Here is an 8,726-nt window from a genome sequence, read left to right on the forward strand (position 1 = left end):
GTTTTGTGTAGCACATATTGTGTCAGCCAGCCGTGACTGGATGAGCTTCTCAAGCGGCTTTCCCGCAGTATCCAACATACTGAGTGGACTATACCATGACGGTGTCTCTAGGTCGCCTGCGCCCTTGTTAATCAGCACAAGTCTCGCAACTATTCAGCGGGAGGGAAAAACACCCTTAAATGCAGCAAGTAGCAAGTCTGGCTTATATTTTCATACCAGTTTAAATATTCCGCTGGGAATACTATCCGGTTCTAGTGCCTTTTTGTCCTTCTTGAACAAAACCACCTCCTCTAGTTCCTTTGCAAGTGTGGGCATTCCTCAGTACTCACTCGTTCATTGTCATCGTTAGTTGGGATGAGATGGACAGAAAAAAGGACCTGCACGACTATCTATCATTTTCGCTTCGAGCTTTTTGGAAACCAGCTTATACCCGAGCCACCATGGTTCTCTGTTCACGTCGTTGATTAGCTCATTCGAGCAGCGTGCCTTCTGCCTGTTAATTTCGTGGCGAAGTTCCTTTCCCTACTCTTACAATCTGCGGTTTTAAGCATCACCTCATCTTGATCTCTTGCGCGCTGAGCAATCTGCCGAAGTTTGACGCAATTGCTCCGTACGCTTGCAATTTCAGCCGTCCAACAGTAGACGGATCATTTTCCGGGACGCAGTTTCCTTTTGGGAGCCGATGCACTACAAGCTGCAGTAATAAGGCTCATTGTTAAATGAACATGTGATTTAGTTGCAGTTCTTCTCTCTGCATCTGTTTCTTCCCGCTGCTTTACCCGTCTGGAGAGAGCTTTGACAAATTTTGCCATGTGGATTTTGCCGATGTTCCACCCAGTAGGTGTTTGCCAGACGGCAGAACATTGGGAAGAGACGTTTGTCTCTTCGGAGGAAATGTACTGATGATCACCGGCGTCAAATATTTCAGGACCGCTGACACTAAGGACTCTGTGGAAGGTGGTTAGCCCATTCCGAAAAGCTGAAAAACATCACTTCCGTAGAACCAATCTAAACTAAACCATCCTCTCTCCCATGGGCTCGCACACGAAAGTTAACTATGTCTCTCACCCAGCTGGCAGCAGTGCCAGATATATATCCGTATACCACGATGGTGGCCTCCTATCTTGGTATTGTTCGCTGAGAAGCAACAGGTCAACTCTTCTTTCTTGCACCATCAGGTCGTGTGCAGTTGCACTTCTATGCATGTTTGCTTGACATTTCGCTTTCTGTAACTCTTCTCTGAAGACCTGACAACGCCCAGAACCGGGAACATCCGCCATATCTTCTTTTGGCAAGCACGGTCCATGCAAAGGGCACAACACTTTGCCGAATCACAAGTCTTCGTTTTGTGCCCAGGTTCGCCACACTTGTAACACAAAATGCTACTATCTTGCTCCTTGGAAGCCCCTGTTATATGTCCGTATGACCAGTACTTAAAGCAGCGGGTTAGAAATACCCTTCGCCTTATTCTGTAAATAATCCACCCGATCTTCCCGCGATGGAGAAGTTGGCTCGGTGCTTTCTTAGAGACAGTGACAATGACCAATGACAGACGTAACCCCCATCTTAAGATTGACCACATCTGGGTAATCCCTTTTTATAGCTTTCTCCACTTCTTTCGTATAAGTGAGACAGTCCAGATGCCTTATTTCTAGAGCGCACATGGATTCCAGGCTGAAAACCATGTCCTTTGTGCCTAGAAACCTCTGGACTGTCCCGCAGGGCGTACTCTTTTCTTCCTTCAGTCTTCGACCCAAGCTCTACAAGTATATCGCCAGTTCGAGTCCGCCAGATAGATTTAACGTCTACCCCAGCGTCTTCTGGTTCTGCTCGGAGAACTTCCGCGAAAAATCTCCCTTCGTTCGGCTTAATGAGAATGGTCTCTGACCATGGTTAGCCCCTTCTCTTTTTATTTGACGCTGAGGTTACTGTTGTAGTCGGCGTCAACTTTGCTACAGTGGAGCCACTGGTGTCGCCATTCAACTTAGGTTGTTGTTGCTAAATTTTCTCCTGCTTTCGATGCTGCCTGGTCCGCTGGGTTACCACCTTGCCGAATTCTTCCTGCTGTGTCCTCGTCGGCAGATCCAAGCTATTTTCCGTGCACCTTCTTTTGTCAATTTGTTGTTTCCCCTCTATGTGCTGTGTTTCTTTTTCCTCAGCTTCGACTGTCATCCTCGAGTTTCGCTGGTGTGCAATAAGGTCCAGCAGTTCTTCCATTTCGATTATGCCATGCTGAATGATGGTAACAGCGTTCGCCACATTTCTTGAGTAGCCTTTCATCCTCTACTCTTGTCTTTCGGACGAGGTCCATCCTCTCCGGTGGGATGACTTGTATTTCCACCAGATTGGAGAGTTCGTCACTCTTTTTTCCCGACAAAGGGGTGTCACGCAGCTCGGAGTTTGCCTTCTTTTCACATGACCCCTTTTTCAAACGCGAATTCGATGGGGTCTCTCCATCTTGATCGCTAGGACTCTTAGCCTCTACAGTGTTACTCCCTTTTTCACTTGGGGTTGCCTTCAATGTTGGGGAAGTAGGCCTTTCTACTTTTCGGTAAGGGACCGAAAGAACCAGTAAATTATTTTTCCATTCTTTATTTGACACAACCCTGCACCACCAGCGTGTAGAACAGAAACACCAGAATACTGAATATTTGCTTTCCTTGTACGCTTCAGAAAGAAGTTTTCCGTAAGTTTTTTTTTGTTGGCAGCAAACTCTTGCTCATGATGTTGAAGAAAAATGATGGCTGAGATGAAAACAAGAGGGTATTAGCACGATACGTAGCAGCCATACACTTGCTCTATATGAAGGAGGAAATATCCCCGAAGAAATGTGAAAAGCCTCAAAGCAACGTAACTCGAAGCGGAGGGCATGGAAGGGATACTACAAAGACGCTGAGACCATAACATCATAATAGAAAAGTTTGTTTTTCCCTCTGGGAAAACTTTTATGCAAAATTTTCCTAAGCGAAAAAGAATATATTCCCCAAGCCTTCTACTCTCTTAATGGCCATATTTTATATGGGAAGTTTGTTCTATTCAAAAATTTGTGTAATAGCCTAAATGTAATAACGATACGTGAACAGGTTTCAGGACCATAAAGCGGAAGTCCTTCCGGTGGTGAGTTATATGTGCAAATACGTGAGTTTCCATTTTAGATGTCTGCGTATCTGAGTTCAATCTGAAAGGATAAGATACGATTATATAACAAAAAAATTTCCTCCCCAACTTGAGATTCAGGAAAAGTCAGTAAAAGTTTGCAACTGGCTTCAACCGAGGTACAACTTTTCCTACCCTAAAGTGTTAACTTGCTATCGATCCCCTGCAATTAGCCATGTGCAATGTGCAAGACATAGTCAAAGCAGAGCATGCACTTTATCCTGCAACATCAGGATATATGAATAATCCATAGAAAAGTACTACAAAACAGCAGTCTTTCGTTAAAGGACCCCCTTTGGACATACATTTCCTGACAGATCATTATGCATGTTATACTCCACAATCAAAATCAATCAACTCCCGGACACATGTAGCGCTAACGACCCTACAAGAAATAGTAGAACTACTTTTTTTACTTATCCCAGAAAGCCGAGATACTATCGCTTAAATTTACGCGACAAAAGGCTTTTGGACTATATACATATTTTGTTTACATAATCGAACAATAAATGGCTATCTGCAGGCATTGGTGGACAATCAGGACCTTTATACACAAGTTGTAAAGTAAATGTAACGTGTTGAGTAATGGCAGCCGCGGCTAATGAGATCATATTTCCATAATTCACAATACCCTTAATGACCACCCTTCATGTTATTGTCACTAATTTCTGTTGAAAAGGATATTATGCTGGGAATAAACATTTACAAAAATTAAGAGATAATGAATCGGAATATACAAAAATCCGGCCCCCACTCCTTTGTACTTAGTGTACTAAAATGACCTGAATACATATGGGAATGTAAACTCAATATTTCAGCTACGAAAACAAGTGACGACCTAACGACCATTGACCTATGTTGATATACTATTCTAAGGATCAGTTGAAAATGTAAAAACAATCTGTAAAAATTGCGCAAAAATGGCTCCCTACAGATCGTATAACCTCAAATGGATTCGCCGAGCCAAAATGTTGGAAGAAAGCTTCACTTTTTCACTTCAATTCTCTGCCTTGGATATCCATCTCGCTTGAAGGTTAGACCAAAAAAAGTCTAGCTTCAGTAACCATAGTCTTAGCACCTCCCCTCGGACACCATCTTGAAATAGTGGAGTAGTGTATAGCAGTTTGCTTCTACGCAAAGGGTGTCCAAAACACATGAGTATGGAAGCTAGGGATCTCGACTCTCCAAGTGGTGGGGAGTCAGTTACTATGAATCCACCTGCGAATTTAAACAGTCAAGTAACTACCTTAGGCACGGGTTTTGGAAGCCTCAGCGTATTTCCCTTACCACTTCAACGGACATCCTACGAGCCACAAAGAAGAGTACAACAACTGCCACAATGACTGATACTGGAAATCTGACTCTTAACCAATTTTCCAGAAAACGGAAGGCTCAGCAGAAGGAAACTTTAACCACAAAAGAGAGGGGACTGCAGGCTAAATGTTCCCTGCCAGAACCTTCCTTTTCGCGTTTCATCAAGGAAAGCCCGAATATTCATAAAAAGGTTAAAGACATCAAGTTGCCATTCGGCGAGGCCCAGTTTGAAATAGGAGTAAAGATGTTGAGCCAGGCGATTCAAATTATCCCCCTCCAAGACACAAGTGAGGAGAAACCGCGACTGCGGGAATGGTTGAACGAATTAATAGGCCAGCAAATTCCCAAGAGAAAAAGGAGCTGAATTCCCAAAAAGTGGAACAGGCGCTAAACTTGCATAACCACAATTCGGGAGAGAAGGAGTGGATCCCTCAAGAAGAATATGAAATCCTAGAGAAAGGAAAAAGAAATTCACAAACTTCGCAGATTATGTAAGCGGCACTCTACGTTCTGAGAAATGGTGTGTTCAATTATATTGGAGTTCAAAAAATCAAAGGATGTAACCGCCGGCGAATTCTTGAACTAAACTGGAGAGGGCTTAAGATAGAAAGCCGACATAAGAGCTATCGAAGCGGTGATCACTATGGTCTACAAGGATATGGATGAGATCATCACGAAGGAACAATTTCATCAAGCCTTGGAAAATCAGTGCGACTTGATCAGACTACAAGAACTAGTGGTAAAAGCGACAATGAAAATCTGCGGCGGAACACAAACTAGCATCATCAACCTACCGAACTCAAACTATCGGCAGCAGGCTAGGTTGTGTCCAAACTTAGCCCAAGTGGTGCTTTAGATGCCTAGGCTTCGGTACCATTGTAAAGGCATGCACCAGTTCGAATGACAGGTAGGAGCAATGAAAGAAACAACCTCGCGACTGCATCTGGATCAAGTCTTTGATAGAACAAAATAGTGCAACGACGAGCCGACCCCGCATGTGAAGAGGATAAGGCTGAAGAAAAAAGAAGAATGTTGCTGCCAAAGGAAAAGTCACTCAAAGCACCCAATGGATGACGGAAGCGCGCGATGTTACTATGCTCGGAAGGCGACTACTCGAGCAGGAAATCCAGCGACTTGGTAGAATTCCATAATCGCAACTTAGCAAACCCCACATTTCGGGCCAAGGACCTCGAGCTTAGGGGAAGGCCCGATAGCGACGATCAAGAAGAGGCAGGCAGGCAACTGCGGGGCCCTTTTAAAGAAATCACTCGGGGGAACAAAAAAAAAACTGCTTGAAGCAGTCTGCTTGCTGGCTGCAATAGGAAAGATGATGGAGAGTCAACAGATTAGTACCCATCGTGGAAAGGAGCCATTGCTTGTTTGAACGTCAGTGTGAGTTTTAGTGCCCACTCTATTGCGGATACCATAAGTATAGTGAATCCGAAAAATGACGCGATGGGTTCAGGCGGCTGCTGTGCCGTATTGGCATTATATGTTGAGAATTAATTTAACTCCGCCAACTAAGACCGAATGAAAGGTAAGATCGCGGGCGCTCTTGGATATTTAATACGAACAGAGGGGGCAGAGGACAAAGGCCATGTGGGGCATAGAGGAATGAGAGCATCCCGTCAAGTTCTCCCTTTTCAGAAATTTAAGTCTTATCACGAAGAAATCTCAAAGCATGGCAAAGAAAGAATCGCCCCTTGACATTCAGCACGAACCCGAGAGGAGACAGGAGATCCGGATTTCGAAAAAAATTCCCCAAACAAAGCACACTAAACACTATCATGCCATGTCAGATTAGGCTTCCCCTTCAATTCCGGCATTATCATTACGTCCTTTACCTTTGGATTTCTAGTTCACCCGCCCGGTATCTTCTCCTTTAAACCTAATAAACATAACATATAGCACGAGGTATTTCGCCTGTATGCAAGGTTAAGTTGGTTAACGTCAACAAAGGAAATGACAACACGCTGACGACGCGCCCTTTGGACTTCGAGGCTGATGAGACAAAGGGTAATTGGCCAAAGCACTGTAACTCGCAATGAAGATAGGAGATGTGGTATTTAAAGATGATCCCAATATTGCATCGCTGGAGAACTCCATGAATAACAAGATGGCTTGCTTCAAATAAATATTAGTGGCCACTCCGAGGAGCCCAATTAGTGCTGTGGTGCCCCATTTTGATGCGCAAACTCCTAAAGCTATGACTGCTGTTATAAGAGAAGGGAGGCAAAGTCCAGCCGGCTCGGATCTTCAGAGCATTCACAAAGAAAGCAGCTCTCCCATCCTGCAGCTATAAATCTTTCCGAGGTCCCCAAAGAATGATTTACCCAGTGTCCGTAGCCTGACTCGAGCTGGGTGATCACAGAAGAAATGCCTGAAAGTTCCTCTCCTTTCTCCGCAGCTTCAGCAGCGCGAATTGTAGAGTATGACCAGCCTGGCGGCAGACCGGCGTAGTCTTGAATGCTTTTGCACGCGTCCAACACAGGAGCTATCGTGATCAGGCTATGTCATAAGCGGGCTAAATCCTCCTTGACTTGGCACAGCTCGTAAGCCGGGACCTTGAGCGTGCCGCCCAGACGGTTCAGCGCGTCTCTGCACTAACCCACCAGTCTGGAGGATGTCGTCGTTGAGTACAAGGTCTTGATGGCCACTTGGCTGTCGATCAAAATAACAATGTTATGCTTGGGGCTCGGATCACGCTCCAGCCATAGCTAGACCTCCAGTATCGCCAGTATTTCCGCTTAGAGTACATTAGCGAAACTTGGGAGACCATACGATTTAGATACACTGTGCGTATTTGAGAAAACCCCCGCACCGACTCCACAGTCCATCTTTGATCCATCGGTAAGGAGTACTGTGTCATAACCTTGCAACACTCCGCCGGTCCTCCATTCTGCTCTGGTGGGTGGAATTAAGGCATCCTTGCCTTATCGGTGAATATAATCTCTTCCATTTTGGTTGGGTTTATGCCGAGTCCGGATCTTGTGGCCCACAGGCACACCTTTCGCAATGCTCCTTCTATGATTTCGCTCATAATGGACGGAAACATCCCTGATACTAATATCTCCAAGTCATCGGCATACTCCACAATCTTCACCCCGCTGCCGTCGAATATTCGTAAAATTTCATCCATCACTATTAACCAGAGCACCGGAGAAATGGCACCACCCTGGGATGTGCCTCTGTTCACAGCTCTACGTTGTTAAAAGCTCCCTCTATATCCAAGAAAGTAACTAGGGTATACTGCTTGTACTGCAATGACCGCTCAACCGCTCAATTACCTCGTGGAGAGCGGTTTCTGTGGATTTTCCTTTAAGGTAGGCGTGCTGAAACTTAGAAAACCACTCGTGCGCGTCTCCATGGCTGTAGTACGTATCCTAAAGAGATACAGCTCCGCTAAATCGCAACAAGCCATGGCACCCCTAAATCTCAACAAGCCACGGCACAACCCTTTCCTGATCCTTCTGTAGCATCGCTGGCATTACGCCAACTGGGCCCGGAGATTTATATGCAGAGAAGCTGTTTATAGTCCAACCGATCCTCGATAATTACAGTTTTCATAGTCTCGCACGATTGGGGTGACTCCAAGCACACTCAGTCCTCCTGCGGGAGGAGGGAGTAGTTGGAGAGTGCGTCTGAACCAGCAGTTTCAGGGTTTCACCAGAAGATTCCATCCAGGAGCCTTCTGACTTTTAAGAAAGGATGGACAGAGTCTTGCTAAGCCTCGCAGATTAGTTCGACCCATTCAAGTTTTTCAAGACTCTTAGGAATTATTGCGAATACCTACTATTACGCAAAATGGCTGAGTTGACCTATATTTACTGCCAAATTCGAGCAAAGCCGGCCCTTGCGACTGTTATAGAGTGCAGAATTCGCGATGGAAATCGACGTCACGAGGAGGGGTTGTTTAGTTTGTATCCATTCGTCGACCACAAAGGTACACTCTTGGGGGGGAGGTAACAGAATGCTGCTACTATCTCCAGATGATCACTTCATCTATCCAGTCGCCCCGAAGGTACATAGTAATACCATACATTTTAGTTTTGTGTATACACGAAGGTGTAAGAATTAGAAAAACACGTTTGCCATGCAAACGTCTGAGCGAGATCGCACCCACTAAAAGCCACCCCTGATCATTCCAGCTCTACAAAACTACTATTTAGGTATTACTTTGCGGAGGAAGCTTGTCTTGAAGTACCCGTCCTTCTCATCCCTTGTGCTTTTCTTCTCCTTACTTCATTCGGCAGTTT

The sequence above is a fragment of the Hermetia illucens genome, chromosome 2 (assembly GCF_905115235.1).
Source record: "Hermetia illucens chromosome 2, iHerIll2.2.curated.20191125, whole genome shotgun sequence".
Lineage (NCBI taxonomy): Eukaryota > Metazoa > Arthropoda > Insecta > Diptera > Stratiomyidae > Hermetia > Hermetia illucens.